The sequence below is a fragment of the Struthio camelus genome, chromosome 5 (assembly GCF_040807025.1).
Source record: "Struthio camelus isolate bStrCam1 chromosome 5, bStrCam1.hap1, whole genome shotgun sequence".
NCBI lineage: Eukaryota > Metazoa > Chordata > Aves > Struthioniformes > Struthionidae > Struthio > Struthio camelus.
In genome coordinates, this window is record NC_090946.1 from 13780770 (window position 1) to 13798570 (window position 17801).

Here is a 17801-nt window from a genome sequence, read left to right on the forward strand (position 1 = left end):
GCCGAAAAGCACTGTGTCGGGGCTGAAACCCCTCCGTGAAGCCGAAAAGCACTGTGTCGGGGCTGAAACCCCTCCGTGAAGCCGAAAAGCACTGCGTCGGGGCTGAAACCCCTCCGTGAAGCCGAAAAGCACTGCGTCGGGGCTGAACCACTCCGACGAGCCGAAAAGCACTGCGTCGGGGCTGAACCACTCCGACGAGCCGAAAAGCACTGCATCGGGGCTGAAACCACAGTGCCAGGGCCAAATCCACTCCGTCAGGGCTGAAACCACTCCGCCAAGCCGAAAACCACTGCGTCAGGTGGAAAACCACTCTGCCGAGCCTGAAACCACTGCGTCGGGGCTGAAACCACTCCGCCAGGGCCAAAACCACTCGGCTGACCTTAAAACCACTCCATCAAGCCTAAAAGCACTGCGTCGGGGCCGAAGCCACTGCGTCGGGGCCGAAACCACTCAGTCAGGGCCGAAACCACTCCGCCGAGCTGAAAACCCCTCCGTCGGGGCTGAACCACTCCGCCGAACCTAAAAGCAGTGCGTCGGGGCTGAAACCACTCCGCCGAGCCTAAAAGCAGTGCGTCAGGGCTGAAACCACTCCGCCAAGCCGAAAACCACTGCGTCAGGTGGTAAACCACTCTGCCGAGCCTAAAAGCAGTGCGTCGGGGCTGAAACCACTCCGCCAAGCCGAAAACCACTGCGTCAGGTGGAAAACCACTCTGCCAAGCCGAAAAGCAGTGCGTCGGGGCTGAAACCACTCCGCCGAGCCGAAAAGCAGTGCGTCGGGGCTGAAACCACTCCGCCGAGCCGAAAAGCAGTGCGTCGGGGCTGAAACCACTCCGCCGAGCCTAAAAGCAGTGCGTCAGGGCTGAAACCACTCCGCCAGGGCCAAAACCACTGCATCGGGGCTGAAACCACTCCATCAAGCCTAAAACCACTCCGTCGGGGCTGAAACTAGTGCGTCAGGCCCAAAACAACTCCGTCAGGGCCAAAACCACTCCACCAGTGCTGGAACCACTGTGCCGAGCCTAAAACCACTCCGTCGGGGCTGAAACCACTCCGCCGAGCCTAAAAGCAGTGCGTCGGGGCTGAAACCACTCCGTCAGGCTGAAAACCACTCCGCCGAGCCTGAAACCACTCCGTGGTTGCTGAAAGCACTCCGCCGAGCCTAAAACTACTCCGCCAGGGCCAAAACCACTCCGTCTGACCTTAAAACCACTCCATCAAGCCTAAAAGCACTGCGTTGGGGCAGAAACTGCTCCGTCAGGCTGAAAACCACTCCGCCGAGCCTGAAACCACTGCGTCAGGGCCAAAACCACTCTGCCAAGCCTAAAACCACTCCGCCGAGCCTAAAACAACTCCGTCGGGGCCAAAACCACTCCACCAGTGCTGAAACCGCTCTGTCGGGGCTGAAACCCCTGCGTGAAGCCGAAAAGCACTGTGTCGGGGCTGAAACCCCTCCGTGAAGCCGAAAAGCACTGTGTCGGGGCTGAAACCCCTCCGCCAAGCCGAAAAGCACTGTGTCGGGGCTGAAACCCCTGCGTGAAGCCGAAAAGCACTGTGTCGGGGCTGAAACCCCTCCGTGAAGCCGAAAAGCACTGTATCGGGGCTGAAACCCCTCCGTGAAGCCAAAAAGCACTGTGTCGGGGCTGAAACCCCTCCGTGAAGCCGAAAAGCACTGTGTCGGGGCTGAAACCACTCCGCCAGGGCCAAATCCACTCCGTCAGGGCTGAAACCACTCCATCAAGCCTGAAACCACTGCGTCAGGCCCAAAACAATTCTGTCAGGGCCCAAACTACTCCACCAGTGCTGAAACCACTGCGCCAAGCCTGAAACCACTGCGTCGGGGCTGAAACCACTCCGCCGAGCCTGAAACCACTGCGTCAGGGCAGAAGCCACTCCGTGGTTGCTGAAACCACTCCGCCGAGCCTAAAACAACTCCGTCGGGGCTGAAACCACTCCACCAGTGCTGAAACCACTCCGTCGGGGCTGAAACCCCTGCGTGAAGCCGAAAAGCACTCCGTCGGGGCTGAAACCCCTGCGTGAAGCCGAAAAGCACTGTGTCGGGGCTGAAACCCCTGCGTGAAGCCGAAAAGCACTGTGTCGGGGCTGAAACCACAGTGCCAGGGCCAAATCCGCTCCGTCAGGGCTGAAACCACTCCATCAAGCCTAAAACCACTGCGCCAAGCCTGAAACCACTGCGTCAGGCTGAAAACCACTCCGCCGAGCCTGAAAACACTGCGTCAGGGCAGAAGCCACTCCGTGGTTGCCGAAACCACTGCGCCGGGGCCGAAACCACTGCGCCGGGGCCGAAACCACTGCGCCGAACCTAAAAGCACTGCGTCGGGGCTGAAACCACAGTGCCAGGGCCAAAACCACTCCGTCGGGGCTGAAACCACTCCATCAAGCCTAAAACCACTGCGTCGGGGCTGAAACCACTCCGGCAGGGCCAAAACCACTCGTCTGACCTTAAAACCACTCCATCAAGCCTAAAAGCAGTGCGTCGGGGCTGAAACCACTGCGTCAGGCTGAAAACCACTCCGCCGGGGCCGAAACCCCTCCGTCGGGGCTGAAACCACTCCGTGGTTGCTGAAACCACTCCGCCGAGCCTAAAACAAGTGCGTCAGGGCTGAAACCACTCCGCCAAGCCTAAAACCACTGCGTCAGGTGGAAAACCACTCCGCCGAGCCTGAAACCACTGCGTCAGGGCTGAAACCACTCCGCCAAGCCTAAAAGCACTGCGCCGGGGCTGAAACCACTCCGCCAGGGCCAAAACCACTCAGCCAAGCCTAAAACCACTGCGTCGGGGCGAAAAGCACTCCATGGTTGCTGAAAGCACTCCGCCGAGCCTAAAAGCAGTGCGTCAGGGCTGAAACCACTCCATCAAGCCGAAAAGCACTCCGTCGGGGCGGAAACCACTCCGCCAGGGCCAAAACCACTGCGTCAGGCCTAAAACCACTCCGCCGAGCCTAAAACAACTCCGTCGGGGCCAAAACCACTCCACCAGTGCTGAAACCACTCCGCCGGGGCTGAAACCCCTCCGCCAAGCCGAAAAGCACTGTGTCGGGGCTGAAACCCCTCCGTGAAGCCGAAAAGCACTGTGTCGGGGCTGAAACCCCTCCGTGAAGCCGAAAAGCACTGTGTCGGGGCTGAAACCCCTCCGCCAAGCCGAAAAGCACTGTGTCGGGGCTGAAACCCCTCCGTGAAGCGGAAAAGCACTGCGTCGGGGCTGAAACCCCTCCGTGAAGCCGAAAAGCACTGTGTCGGGGCTGAAACCCCTCCGTGAAGCCGAAAAGCACTGTGTCGGGGCTGAAACCCCTCCGTGAAGCCGAAAAGCACTGTGTCGGGGCTGAAACCCCTGCGTGAAGCCGAAAAGCACTGTGTCGGGGCTGAAACCCCTCCGTGAAGCCGAAAAGCATTCTGTCGGGGCTGAAACCCCTCCGTGAAGCCGAGCCTAAAAGCACTGTGTCGGGGCTGAAACCACTGCGCCGAGCCTAAAAGCACTGCATCGGGGCTGAAACCACAGTGCCAGGGCCAAATCCACTCTGTCAGGGCTGAAACCACTCCATCAAGCCTAAAACCACTCCATCGGGGCTGAAACTAGTGCGTCAGGCCCAAAACAACTCCGCCAGGGCCAAAACCACTCCACCAGTGCTGAAACCACTGCGCCAAGCCTGAAACCAGTGCGTCGGGGCTGAAACCACTCCGCCAGGGCCAAAACCACTCGGCTGACCTTAAAACCACTCCATCAAGCCTAAAAGCACTGCGTCGGGGCCGAAGCCACTGCGTCGGGGCCGAAGCCACTGCATCGGGGCCGAAACCACTGCGTCGGGGCCGAAACCACTCCGCCGAGCTGAAAACCCCTCCGTCGGGGCTGAACCACTCCGCCGAGCCTAAAAGCAGTGCGTCGGGGCTGAAACCACTCCGCCAGGGCCAAAACCACTGCGTCGGGGCTGAAACCACTCCGCCGGGGCCAAAACCACTCGTCTGAGCTTAAAACCACTCCGCTGAGCCAAAAACCACTCCGTCGGGGCTGAAACCACTCCGTCGGGGCTGAAACCACTCCGCCGAGCCTAAAAGCAGTGCGTCAGGGCTGAAACCACTCCGCCAAGCCGAAAACCACTGCGTTAGGTGGAAAACCACTCTGCCGAGCCTAAAAGCAGTGCGTCAGGGCTGAAACCACTCCGCCGAGCCGAAAAGCAGTGCGTCGGGGCTGAAACCACTCCGCCGAGCCTAAAACCACTGCGTCGGGGCTGAAACCACTCCATCAAGCCTAAAACCCCTCCGTCGGGGCTGAAACTAGTGCGTCAGGCCCAAAACAACTCCGTCAGGGCCAAAACCACTCCACCAGTGCTGGAACCACTGTGCCGAGCCTAAAACCACTCCGTCGGGGCTGAAACCACTCTGCCGAGCCTAAAAGCAGTGCGTCGGGGCTGAAACCACTCCGTCAGGCTGAAAACCACTCCGCCGAGCCTGAAACCACTCCGTGGTTGCTGAAAGCACTCCGCCGAGCCTAAAACCACTGCGCCAGGGCCAAAACCACTCGTCTGACCTTAAAACCACTCCATCAAGCCTAAAAGCACTGTGTTGGGGCAGAAACTGCTCCGTCAGGCTGAAAACCACTCCGCCGAGCCTGAAACCACTGCGTCAGGGCAGAAGCCACTCCGTGGTTGCTGAAACCACTCCGCCGAGCCTAAAACCACTGCACTGGGGCTGAAACCACTCCGCCAGGGCCAAAACCACTCTGCCAAGCCTAAAACCACTCCGCCGAGCCTAAAACAACTCCGTCGGGGCCCAAACCACTCCACCAGTGCTGAAACCACTCTGTCGGGGCTGAAACCCCTGCGTGAAGCCGAAAAGCACTGTGTCGGGGCTGAAACCCCTCCGTGAAGCCGAAAAGCACTGTGTCGGGGCTGAAACCCCTGCGTGAAGCCGAAAAGCACTGTGTCGGGGCTGAAACCACTCCGTGAAGCCGAAAAGCATTGTGTTGGGGCTGAAACCACTCCGCCGAGCCTAAAAGCTCTGCATCGGGGCTGAAACCACAGTGCCAGGGCCAAATCCACTCCGTCGGGGCTGAAACCACTCCATCAAGCCTAAAACCACTCCGTCGGGGCTGAAACCACTCCATCAAGCCTAAAACCACTCCGTCGGGGCTGAAACCACTGCGTCAGGCCCAAAACAACTCTGTCAGGGCCCAAACTACTCCACCAGTGCTGAAACCACTGCGCCAAGCCTGAAACCACTGCGTCGGGGCTGAAACCACTCCGCCAGGGCCAAAACCACTCGTCTGACCTTAAAACCACTCCATCAAGCCTAAAAGCACTGCGTTGGGGCAGAAACTGCTCCGTCAGGCTGAAAACCACTCCGCCGAGCTGAAAACCACTGCGTCAGGGCAGAAGCCACTCCGTGGTTGCTGAAACCACTCCGCCGGGGCCGAAACCACTCCGCCGGGGCCGAAACCACTCCGTGGTTGCTGAAACCACTCCGCCGAGCCTAAAAGAAGTGCGTCAGGGCTGAAACCACTCCGCCAAGCCTAAAACCACTGCGTCAGGTGGAAAACCACTCCGCCGAGCCTGAAACCACTGCGTCAGGGCTGAAACCACTCCGCCAAGCCTAAAAGCACTGCGCCGGGGCTGAAACCACTCCGCCAGGGCCAAAACCACTCAGCCAAGCCTAAAACCACTGCGTCGGGGCGAAAAGCACTCCATGGTTGCTGAAAGCACTCCGCCGAGCCTAAAAGCAGTGCGTCAGGGCTGAAACCACTCCATCAAGCCGAAAAGCACTCCGTCGGGGCGGAAACCACTCCGCCAGGGCCAAAACCACTGCGTCAGGCCTAAAACCACTCCGCCGAGCCTAAAACAACTCCGTCGGGGCCAAAACCACTCCACCAGTGCTGAAACCACTCCGCCGGGGCTGAAACCCCTCCGTGAAGCCGAAAAGCACTGTGTCGGGGCTGAAACCCCTCCGCCAAGCCGAAAAGCACTGTGTCGGGGCTGAAACCCCTCCGTGAAGCCGAAAAGCACTGTGTCGGGGCTGAAACCCCTCCGTGAAGCCGAAAAGCACTGTGTCGGGGCTGAAACCGCTCCGTGAAGCCGAAAAGCACTGTGTCGGGGCTGAAACCCCTCCGTGAAGCCGAAAAGCACTGTGTCGGGGCTGAAACCCCTGCGTGAAGCCGAAAAGCACTGTGTCGGGGCTGAAACCCCTCCGTGAAGCCGAAAAGCATTCTGTCGGGGCTGAAACCCCTCCGTGAAGCCGAGCCTAAAAGCACTGTGTCGGGGCTGAAACCACTGCGCCGAGCCTAAAAGCACTGCATCGGGGCTGAAACCACAGTGCCAGGGCCAAATCCACTCTGTCAGGGCTGAAACCACTCCATCAAGCCTAAAACCACTCCATCGGGGCTGAAACTAGTGCGTCAGGCCCAAAACAACTCCGCCAGGGCCAAAACCACTCCACCAGTGCTGAAACCACTGCGCCAAGCCTGAAACCAGTGCGTCGGGGCTGAAACCACTCCGCCAGGGCCAAAACCACTCGGCTGACCTTAAAACCACTCCATCAAGCCTAAAAGCACTGCGTCGGGGCCGAAGCCACTGCGTCGGGGCCGAAGCCACTGCATCGGGGCCGAAACCACTGCGTCGGGGCCGAAACCACTCCGCCGAGCTGAAAACCCCTCCGTCGGGGCTGAACCACTCCGCCGAGCCTAAAAGCAGTGCGTCGGGGCTGAAACCACTCCGCCAGGGCCAAAACCACTGCGTCGGGGCTGAAACCACTCCGCCGGGGCCAAAACCACTCGTCTGAGCTTAAAACCACTCCGCTGAGCCAAAAACCACTCCGTCGGGGCTGAAACCACTCCGTCGGGGCTGAAACCACTCCGCCGAGCCTAAAAGCAGTGCGTCAGGGCTGAAACCACTCCGCCAAGCCGAAAACCACTGCGTTAGGTGGAAAACCACTCTGCCGAGCCTAAAAGCAGTGCGTCAGGGCTGAAACCACTCCGCCGAGCCGAAAAGCAGTGCGTCGGGGCTGAAACCACTCCGCCGAGCCTAAAACCACTGCATCGGGGCTGAAACCACTCCATCAAGCCTAAAACCCCTCCGTCGGGGCTGAAACTAGTGCGTCAGGCCCAAAACAACTCCGTCAGGGCCAAAACCACTCCACCAGTGCTGGAACCACTGTGCCGAGCCTAAAACCACTCCGTCGGGGCTGAAACCACTCTGCCGAGCCTAAAAGCAGTGCGTCGGGGCTGAAACCACTCCGTCAGGCTGAAAACCACTCCGCCGAGCCTGAAACCACTCCGTGGTTGCTGAAAGCACTCCGCCGAACCTAAAACCACTGCGCCAGGGCCAAAACCACTCGTCTGACCTTAAAACCACTCCATCAAGCCTAAAAGCACTGTGTTGGGGCAGAAACTGCTCCGTCAGGCTGAAAACCACTCCGCCGAGCCTGAAACCACTGCGTCAGGGCAGAAGCCACTCCGTGGTTGCTGAAACCACTCCGCCGAGCCTAAAACCACTGCACTGGGGCTGAAACCACTCCGCCAGGGCCAAAACCACTCTGCCAAGCCTAAAACCACTCCGCCGAGCCTAAAACAACTCCGTCGGGGCCCAAACCACTCCACCAGTGCTGAAACCACTCTGTCGGGGCTGAAACCCCTGCGTGAAGCCGAAAAGCACTGTGTCGGGGCTGAAACCCCTCCGTGAAGCCGAAAAGCACTGTGTCGGGGCTGAAACCCCTGCGTGAAGCCGAAAAGCACTGTGTCGGGGCTGAAACCACTCCGTGAAGCCGAAAAGCATTGTGTTGGGGCTGAAACCACTCCGCCGAGCCTAAAAGCTCTGCATCGGGGCTGAAACCACAGTGCCAGGGCCAAATCCACTCCGTCGGGGCTGAAACCACTCCATCAAGCCTAAAACCACTCCGTCGGGGCTGAAACCACTCCATCAAGCCTAAAACCACTCCGTCGGGGCTGAAACCACTGCGTCAGGCCCAAAACAACTCTGTCAGGGCCCAAACTACTCCACCAGTGCTGAAACCACTGCGCCAAGCCTGAAACCACTGCGTCGGGGCTGAAACCACTCCGCCAGGGCCAAAACCACTCGTCTGACCTTAAAACCACTCCATCAAGCCTAAAAGCACTGCGACGGGGTTGAAACCACTGCGTCAGGCTGAAAACCACTCCGCCGAGCCTGAAAATACTGCTTCAGGGCAGAAGCCACTCCGTGGTTGCTGAAACCACTCCGCCGGGGCCGAAACCACTCCGCCGGGGCCGAAACCACTCCGCCGGGGCCGAAACCACTCCGCCGGGGCCGAAACCACTCCGCCGGGGCCGAAACCACTCCGCCGGGGCCGAAACCACTCCGCCGGGGCCGAAACCACTCCGCCGGGGCCGAAACCACTCCGCCGGGGCCGAAACCACTCCGCCGGGGCCGAAACCACTGCGCCGAACCTAAAAGCACTGTGTCGGGGCTGAAACCACAGTGCCGAACCTAAAAGCACTGTGTCGGGGCTGAAACCACAGTGCCAGGGCCAAAACCACTCCGTCGGGGCTGAAACCACTGCGTCGGGGCTGAAACCACTCCGGCAGGGCCAAAACCACTCGTCTGACCTTAAAACCAATCCATCAAGCCTAAAAGCAGTGCGTCGGGGCTGAAACCACTGCGTCAGGCTGAAAACCACTCCGCCGGGGCCAGAAGCCACTCCGCCGGGGCCAGAAGCCACTCCGCCGGGGCCAGAAGCCACTCCGCCGGGGCCGAAGCCACTCCGCCGGGGCCGAAGCCACTCCGCCGGGGCCGAAGCCACTCCGCCGGGGCCGAAACCACTCCGCCGAGCCTAAAAGAAGTGCGTCAGGGCTGAAACCACTCCGCCAAGCCTAAAACCACTGCGTCGGGGCTGAAACCACAGTGCCAGGGCCAAAACCACTCCGTCGGGGCTGAAAGCACTGCGTCGGGGCTGAAACCACTCCGGCAGGGCCAAAACCACTCGTCTGACCTTAAAACCAATCCATCAAGCCTAAAAGCAGTGCGCCGGGGCCGAAACCACTCCGCCGGGGCCGAAACCACTCCGCCGGGGCCGAAACCACTCCGCCGGGGCCGAAACCACTCCGCCGGGGCCGAAACCACTCCGCCGGGGCCGAAACCACTCCGCCGGGGCCGAAACCACTCCGCCGGGGCCGAAACCACTCCGCCGGGGCCGAAACCACTCCGCCGGGGCCGAAACCACTCCGCCGGGGCCGAAACCACTCCGCCGGGGCCGAAACCACTCCGCCGGGGCCGAAACCACTCCGCCGGGGCCGAAACCACTCCGCCGGGGCCGAAACCACTCCGCCGGGGCCGAAACCACTCCGCCGGGGCCGAAACCACTCCGCCGGGGCCGAAACCACTCCGCCGGGGCCGAAACCACTCCGCCGGGGCCGAAACCACTCCGCCGGGGCCGAAACCACTCGGCCGGGGCCAAAACCACAGCGTTGAGGCTGAAACCACTCCGCCGAGCCTAAAAGAAGTGCGTCAGGGCTGAAACCACTCCGCCAAGCCTAAAACCACTGGCGTCAGGGCTGAAACCACTCCGCCAAGCCTGAAACCACTGCGTCAGGGCTGAAACCACTCCGCCAAGCCTAAAACCACTGTGTCAGGTGGAAAACCACTCCGCCGAGCCTGAAACCACTGCGTCAGGGCTGAAACCACTCCGCCAAGCCTAAAACCACTGCGTCGGGGCTGAAAGCACTCCGCCAGGGCCAAAACCACTCTGCCAAGCCTAAAACCACTCCGTCGGGGCGAAAAGCACTCCATGGTTGCTGAAAGCACTCCGCCAGGGCCAAAACCACTCTGCCAAGCCTAAAACCACTGCGTCGGGGCAAAAAGCACTCCATGGTTGCTGAAAGCACTCCGCCGAGCCTAAAAGCAGTGCGTCAGGGCTGAAACCACTCCATCAAGCCGAAAAGCACTCCGTCGGGGCGGAAACCACTCCGCCAGGGCCAAAACCACTGCGTCAGGCCTAAAACCACTCCGCCGAGCCTAAAACAACTCCGTCGGGGCCAAAACCACTCCACCAGTGCTGAAACCGCTCCGTCGGGGCTGAAACCCCTCCGTGAAGCCGAAAAGCACTCTGTCGGGGCTGAAACCCCTCCGTGAAGCCAAAAAGCACTGTGTCGGGGCTGAAACCCCTCCGTGAAGCCGAAAAGCACTCCGTCGGGGCTGAAACCACTCCGCCGAGCCTAAAAGCACTGCATCAGGCCCAAAACCACTCCGTCGGGGCTGAAACCACTGCGTCAGGCCTAAAACCACTCCACCGAGCCGAGAACAACTCCATCGGGGCCAAAACCACTCCACCAGTGCTGAAACCGCTCCGCCGGGGCTGAAACCCCTCCGTGAAGCTGAAAAGCACTGTGTCGGGGCTGAAACCCCTCCGTGAAGCCGAAAAGCACTGTGTCGGGGCTGAAACCCTTCCGTGAAGCCGAAAAGCACTGTGTCGGGGCTGAAACCCCTCCGTGAAGCCGAAAAGCACTGTGTCGGGGCTGAAACCCCTGCGTGAAGCCGAAAAGCACTGTGTCGGGGCTGAAACCACTCCGCCGAGCCTGAAACCACTGCGCCGAGCCTAAAACCACTCGTCTGACCTTAAAACCACTCCGCCGAGCCTAAAAGCACTGCGTCGGGGCTGAAACCCCTTCGCCGAGGCTAAAAGCACTGCATCGGGGCTGAAACCACTCCGCCGAGGCCAAATCCACTGCGTCGGGGCTGAAACCACTCCGCCGAGCCTAAAACCACTCCGTCGGGGCTGAAACTACTGCGTCAGGCCCAAAACAACTGCGACAGGGACAAAACCACTCCACCAGTGCTGAAACCACTGCGCCAAGCCTGAAACCACTGCGTCGGGGCTGAAACCACTCCGCCAGGGCCAAAACCACTCGGCTGACCTTAAAACCACTCCATCAAGCCTAAAAGCACTGCGTCGGGGCCGAAGCCACTGCGTCGGGGCCGAAGCCACTCCGTCGGGGCCGAAACCACTCAGTCGGGGCCGAAACCACTCCATTGGGGCCGAAACCACTCAGTCGGGGCCGAAACCACTCAGTCGGGGCCGAAACCACTCCGCCGAGCTGAAAACCCCTCCGTCGGGGCTGAAACCACTCTGTGGTTGCTGAAACCACTCTGCCAAGCCTAAAACCACTCCGCCAGGGCGAAAACCGCTCCGTGGTTGCTGAAAGCACTCCGCCGAGCCTAAAAGCAGTGCGTCAGGGCTGAAACCACTCCATCAAGCCGAAAAGCACTCTGTCGGGGCGGAAACCACTCCGCCGAGCCTGAAACCACTGCGTCGGGGCTAAAACCACTCCGCCAGGGCCAAAACCACAGCGTTGAGGCTGAAACCACTCCGCCGAGGCGAAAAGCAGTGCGTCAGGGCTGAAACCACTCCGCCGAGCCTAAAAGCAGTGCGTCAGGGCTGAAACCACTCTACCAAGCCTAAAACCACTGCGTCGGGGCTGAAACCACTCCGCCAGGGCCAAAACCACAGCGTTGAGGCTGAAACCACTCCACCGAGGCGAAAAGCAGCGCGTCAGGGCTGAAACCACTCCGCCGAGGCGAAAAGCAGTGCGTCAGGTGGAAAACCACTCCGCCGGGGCCAAAACCCCTCCGCTGATATTAAAACCATTCCGTCAGGGCTGGAACCGCTCCGCCGAGCCTAAAACCCCTCCGTCGGGGCGGAAACTGCTCCGTGAGGCTGTAAACCACTGCGTCAGGCCGAAAAGCACTCCACCAGGGCCAAAACGACTGCGTCGACCCTGAAAGCGTTCCACCAGGGCTAAAACCACTCCGTCGACATTAAAACCACTGCGCCAAGCCTAAAAGCACTGCGTCAGGGCTGAAAACACTGCGTCAGGCCTGAAACCACTCCGCCAAGGCCAAAACCACTGCGTCAGGCCTAAAACCACTCCGCCGAGCCTAAAACAACTCCGTCGGGGCCAAAACCACTCCACCAGTGCTGAAACCGCTCCGTCGGGGCTGAAACCCCTCCGTGAAGCCGAAAAGCACTGTGTCGGGGCTGAAACCCCTCCGTGAAGCCGAAAAGCACTGTGTCGGGGCTGAAACCACTCCGCCAGGGCCAAATCCACTCGGTCAGGGCTGAAACCACTCCATCAAGCCTAAAACCACTCCGTCGGGGCTGAAACCACTCCATCAAGCCTAAAACCACTCCGTCTGGGCTGAAACCACTGCGTCAGGCCCAAAACAACTCTGTCAGGGCCCAAACTACTCCACCAGTGCTGAAACCACTGCGCCAAGCCTGAAACCACTGCGTCAGGCTGAAAACCACTCCGCCGAGCCTGAAAACACTGCGTCAGGGCAGAAGGCACTCCGTGGTTGCTGAAACCACTGCGCCGGGGCCGAAACCACTGCGCCGGGGCCGAAACCACTGCGCCGGGGCCGAAACCACTGCGCCGGGGCCGAAACCACTGCGCCGGGGCCGAAACCACTGCGCCGGGGCCGAAACCACTGCGCCGAACGTAAAAGCACTGCGTCGGGGCTGAAAGCACTGCGTCGGGGCTGAAAGCACTGCGTCGGGGCTGAAAGCACTGCGTCGGGGCTGAAACCACTCCATCAAGCCTAAAACCACTCCGTCGGGGCTGAAACTACTCCGCCAGGGCCAAAACCACTCGTCTGACCTTAAAACCAATCCATCAAGCCTAAAAGCAGTGCGTCGGGGCTGAAACCACTGCGTCAGGCTGAAAACCACTCCGCCGAGCCTGAAACCACTGCGTCAGGGCAGAAGCCACTCCGTGGTTGCTGAAACCACTCCGCCGGGGCCGAAACCCCTCCGCCGGGGCCGAAACCACTCCGTGGTTGCTGAAACCACTCCGCCGAGCCTAAAAGAAGTGCGTCAGGGCTGAAACCACTCCGCCAAGCCTAAAACCACTGCGTCAGGTGGAAAACCACTCCGCCGATCCTGAAACCACTGCGTCAGGTGGAAAACCACTCCGCCAAGCCTAAAAGCACTGCGTCGGGGCTGAAACCACTCCGCCAGGACCAAAACCACTGCGTCGTGGCTGAAACCACTCCGCCAGGGCCAAAACCACTCGTCTGACCTTAAAACCACTCCGCTGAGCCAAAAACCACTCCGTCGGGGCTGAAACCACTCCGTCGGGGCTGAAACCACTCTGCCGAGCCTAAAAGCAGTGCGTCGGGGCTGAAACCACTCCGCCGAGCCTAAAACCACTCCGTCGGGGCTGAAACTAGTGCGTCAGGCCCAAAACAACTCCGTCAGGGCCAAAACCACTCCACCAGTGCTGGAACCACTGTGCCGAGCCTAAAACCACTCCGTCAGGCTGAAAACCACTCCGCCGAGCCTGAAACCACTCCGTGGTTGCTGAAAGCACTCCGCCGAGCCTAAAACTACTCCGCCAGGGCCAAAACCACTCCGTCTGACCTTAAAACCACTCCATCAAGCCTAAAAGCACTGCGTTGGGGCAGAAACTGCTCCGTCAGGCTGAAAACCACTCCGCCGAGCCTGAAACCACTGCGTCAGGGCAGAAGCCACTCCGTGGTTGCTGAAACCACTCCGCCGAGCCTAAAACCACTCCGCCAGGGCCAAAACCACTCCGTCGGGGCTGAAACCACACCGCCAGGGCCAAAACCACTCCGTCGGGGCTGAAACCACTCCATCAAGCCTAAAACCACTGCGTTGGCGCTGAAACTAGTGCGTCAGGCCCAAAACAACTCCGTCAGGGCCAAAACCACTCCACCAGTGCTGGAACCACTGTGCCGAGCCTAAAACCACTCCGTCGGGGCTGAAACCACTCCGCCGAGCCTAAAAGCAGTGCGTCGGGGCTGAAACCACTCCGTCAGGCTGAAAACCACTCCGCCGAGCCTGAAACCACTCCGTGGTTGCTGAAAGCACTCCGCCGAGCCTAAAACCACTGCGCCAGGGCGAAAAACCACTCCGTCTGACCTTAAAACCACTCCATCAAGCCTAAAAGCACTGCGTTGGGGCAGAAACTGCTCCGTCAGGCTGAAAACCACTCCGCCGAGCCTGAAACCACTGCGTCAGGGCAGAAGCCACTCCGTGGTTGCTGAAACCACTCCGCCGGGGCTGAAACCACTCCGCCAGGGCCAAAACCACTCTGCCAAGCCTAAAACCACTCCGCCGAGCCTAAAACAACTCCGTCGGGGCCAAAACCACTCCACCAGTGCTGAAACCACTCTGTCGGGGCTGAAACCCCTGCGTGAAGCCGAAAAGCACTGTGTCGGGGCTGAAACCCCTCCGCGAAGCCGAAAAGCACTGTGTCGGGGCTGAAACCCCTCCGCCGAGCCGAAAAGCACTGTGTCGGGGCTGAAACCCCTCCGTGAAGCCGAAAAGCACTGTGTCGGGGCTGAAACCCCTCCGTGAAGCCGAAAAGCACTGTGTCGGGGCTGAAACCCCTCCGTGAAGCCGAAAAGCACTGTGTCGGGGCTGAAACCCCTGCGTGAAGCCGAAAAGCACTGTGTCGGGGCTGAAACCCCTCCGTGAAGCCGAAAAGCACTGTGTCGGGGCTGAAACCCCTCCGTGAAGCCGAAAAGCACTGCGTCGGGGCTGAACCACTCCGACGAGCCGAAAAGCACTGCATCGGGGCTGAAACCACAGTGCCAGGGCCAAATCCACTCCGTCAGGGCTGAAACCACTCCGCCAAGCCGAAAACCACTGCGTCAGGTGGAAAACCACTCTGCCGAGCCTGAAACCACTGCGTCGGGGCTGAAACCACTCCGCCAGGGCCAAAACCACTCGGCTGACCTTAAAACCACTCCATCAAGCCTAAAAGCACTGCGTCGGGGCCGAAGCCACTGCGTCGGGGCCGAAACCACTCAGTCAGGGCCGAAACCACTCCGCCGAGCTGAAAACCCCTCCGTCGGGGCTGAACCACTCCGCCGAACCTAAAAGCAGTGCGTCGGGGCTGAAACCACTCCGCCGAGCCTAAAAGCAGTGCGTCAGGGCTGAAACCACTCCGCCAAGCCGAAAACCACTGCGTCAGGTGGTAAACCACTCTGCCGAGCCTAAAAGCAGTGCGTCGGGGCTGAAACCACTCCGCCGAGCCGAAAACCACTGCGTCAGGTGGAAAACCACTCTGCCGAGCCTAAAAGCAGTGCGTCAGGGCTGAAACCACTCCGCCGAGCCGAAAAGCAGTGCGTCGGGGCTGAAACCACTCCGCCGAGCCGAAAAGCAGTGCGTCGGGGCTGAAACCACTCCGCCGAGCCTAAAAGCAGTGCGTCAGGGCTGAAACCACTCCGCCAGGGCCAAAACCACTGCATCGGGGCTGAAACCACTCCATCAAGCCTAAAACCACTCCGTCGGGGCTGAAACTAGTGCGTCAGGCCCAAAACAACTCCGTCAGGGCCAAAACCACTCCACCAGTGCTGGAACCACTGTGCCGAGCCTAAAACCACTCCGTCGGGGCTGAAACCACTCCGCCGAGCCTAAAAGCAGTGCGTCGGGGCTGAAACCACTCCGTCAGGCTGAAAACCACTCCGCCGAGCCTGAAACCACTCCGTGGTTGCTGAAAGCACTCCGCCGAGCCTAAAACTACTCCGCCAGGGCCAAAACCACTCCGTCTGACCTTAAAACCACTCCATCAAGCCTAAAAGCACTGCGTTGGGGCAGAAACTGCTCCGTCAGGCTGAAAACCACTCCGCCGAGCCTGAAACCACTGCGTCAGGGCAGAAGCCACTCCGTGGTTGCTGAAACCACTCCGCCGGGGCTGAAACCACTCCGCCAGGGCCAAAACCACTCTGCCAAGCCTAAAACCACTCCGCCGAGCCTAAAACAACTCCGTCGGGGCCAAAACCACTCCACCAGTACTGAAACCACTCTGTCGGGGCTGAAACCCCTGCGTGAAGCCTAAAAGCACTGTGTCGGGGCTGAAACCCCTCCGTGAAGCCGAAAAGCACTGCGTCGGGGCTGAAACCCCTCCGCCGACCCTAAAAGCACTGTGTCGGGGCTGAAACCACTCCGCCAGGGCCAAATCCACTCGGTCAGGGCTGAAACCACTCCATCAAACCTAAAAGCTCTGCATCAGGCCGAAAACCACTCTGTCGGGGCTGAAACCACCGTGCCAGGGCCAAAACCAGTCTGCCAAGCCTAAAACCACTGCGTCGGGGCGAAAACCACTCCGCCGGTGCTGAAACCACTCCGCCAAGCCTAAAACCACTCCGCCGGGGCTGAAACCACTCCGCCAAGCCTGAAACCACTGCGTCAGGCCTGAAATCACTCTGCCGAGCCTGAAAGCACTGCGTCAGGCCTAAAAGCACTCCGCCGAGCCTAAAACAACTCCGTCGGGGCCAAAACCACTCGGCTGACCTTAAAACCACTCCATCAAGCCTAAAAGCACTGCGTCGGGGCAGAAACTGCTCCGTCAGGCTGAAAACCACTCCGCCGCGCCTGAAACCACTGCGTCAGGGCAGAAGCCACTCCGTGGTTGCTGAAAACACTCCCCCGAGCCTAAAACCACTCCGTCGGGGCTGAAACCACTCCGTCGGGGCTGAAACCACTCCGTGGTTGCTGAAACCACTCCGCCGAGCCTAAAACCACTCCGCCAGGGCCAAAACCACTCCGTCGGGGCTGAAACCACACCGCCAGGGCCAAAACCACTGCGTCAGGCCTTAAACCACTCCGCCGAGCCTAAAACAACTCCGTCGGGGCCAAAACCACTCCGCCGAGCCTAAAACAACTCCGTCAGGGCCAAAACCACTCCACCAGTGCTGAAACCGCTCCGTCGGGGCTGAAACGCCTCCGTGAAGCCGAAAAGCACTGTGTCGGGGCTGAAACCCCTCCGTGAAGCCGAAAAGCACTGTGTCGGGGCTGAAACCCCTCCGTGAAGCCGAAAAGCACTGTGTCGGGGCTGAAACCACTCCGCCGAGCCTAAAAGCACTGTGTCGGGGCTGAAACCCCTCCGCCGAGCCTGAAAGCACTGCGTCGGGGCTGAAACCACTCCGCCGACCCTAAAAGCACTGTGTCGGGGCTGAAACCCCTCCGTGAAGCCGAAAAGCACTGCGTCGGGGCTGAAACCACACCGCCGACCCTAAAAGCACTGTGTCGGGGCTGAAACCCCTCCGTGAAGCCGAAAAGCACTGTGTCGGGGCTGAAACCCCTCCGTGAAGCCGAAAAGCACTGTGTCGGGGCTGAAACCCCTCCGTGAAGCCGAAAAGCACTGTGTCGGGGCTGAAACCCCTCCGTGAAGCCGAAAAGCACTCTGTCGGGGCTGAAACCCCTCCGCCGAGCCGAAAAGCACTGTGTCGGGGCTGAAACCCCTCCGCCGAGCCTAAAACCACTCCGTCGGGGCTGAAACCACTCCGCCGAGCCGAAAAGCACTGCATTGGAGCTGAAACCACTCCGCCAGGGCCAAATCCACTCGGTCAGGGCTGAAACCACTCCATCAAACCTAAAAGCACTGCATCAGGCCGAAAACCACTCCGTCGGGGCTGAAACCACCGTGCCAGGGCCAAAACCAGTCTGCCAAGCCTAAAACCACTGCGTCGGGGCGAAAACCACTCCGCCGGGGCTGAAACCACTCCACCGAGCCTAAAAGCAGTGCGTCGGGGCTGAAACCACTCCGCCGAGCCTAAAAGCAGTGCGTCAGGGCTGAAACCACTCTGCCAAGCCTAAAACCACTCCACCGACATTAAAACCATTCCGCCAAGCCTAAAACCACTCTGTCGGGGCTGAAACCACTCCGCCGAGCCTGAAACCACTGCGTCAGGCCTGAAACCACTCCGCCAGGGCCAAAACCACTGCGTCAGGCCTAAAAGCACTCCGCCGAGCCTAAAACAACTCCGTCGGGGCCAAAACCACTCCACCAGTGCTGAAAC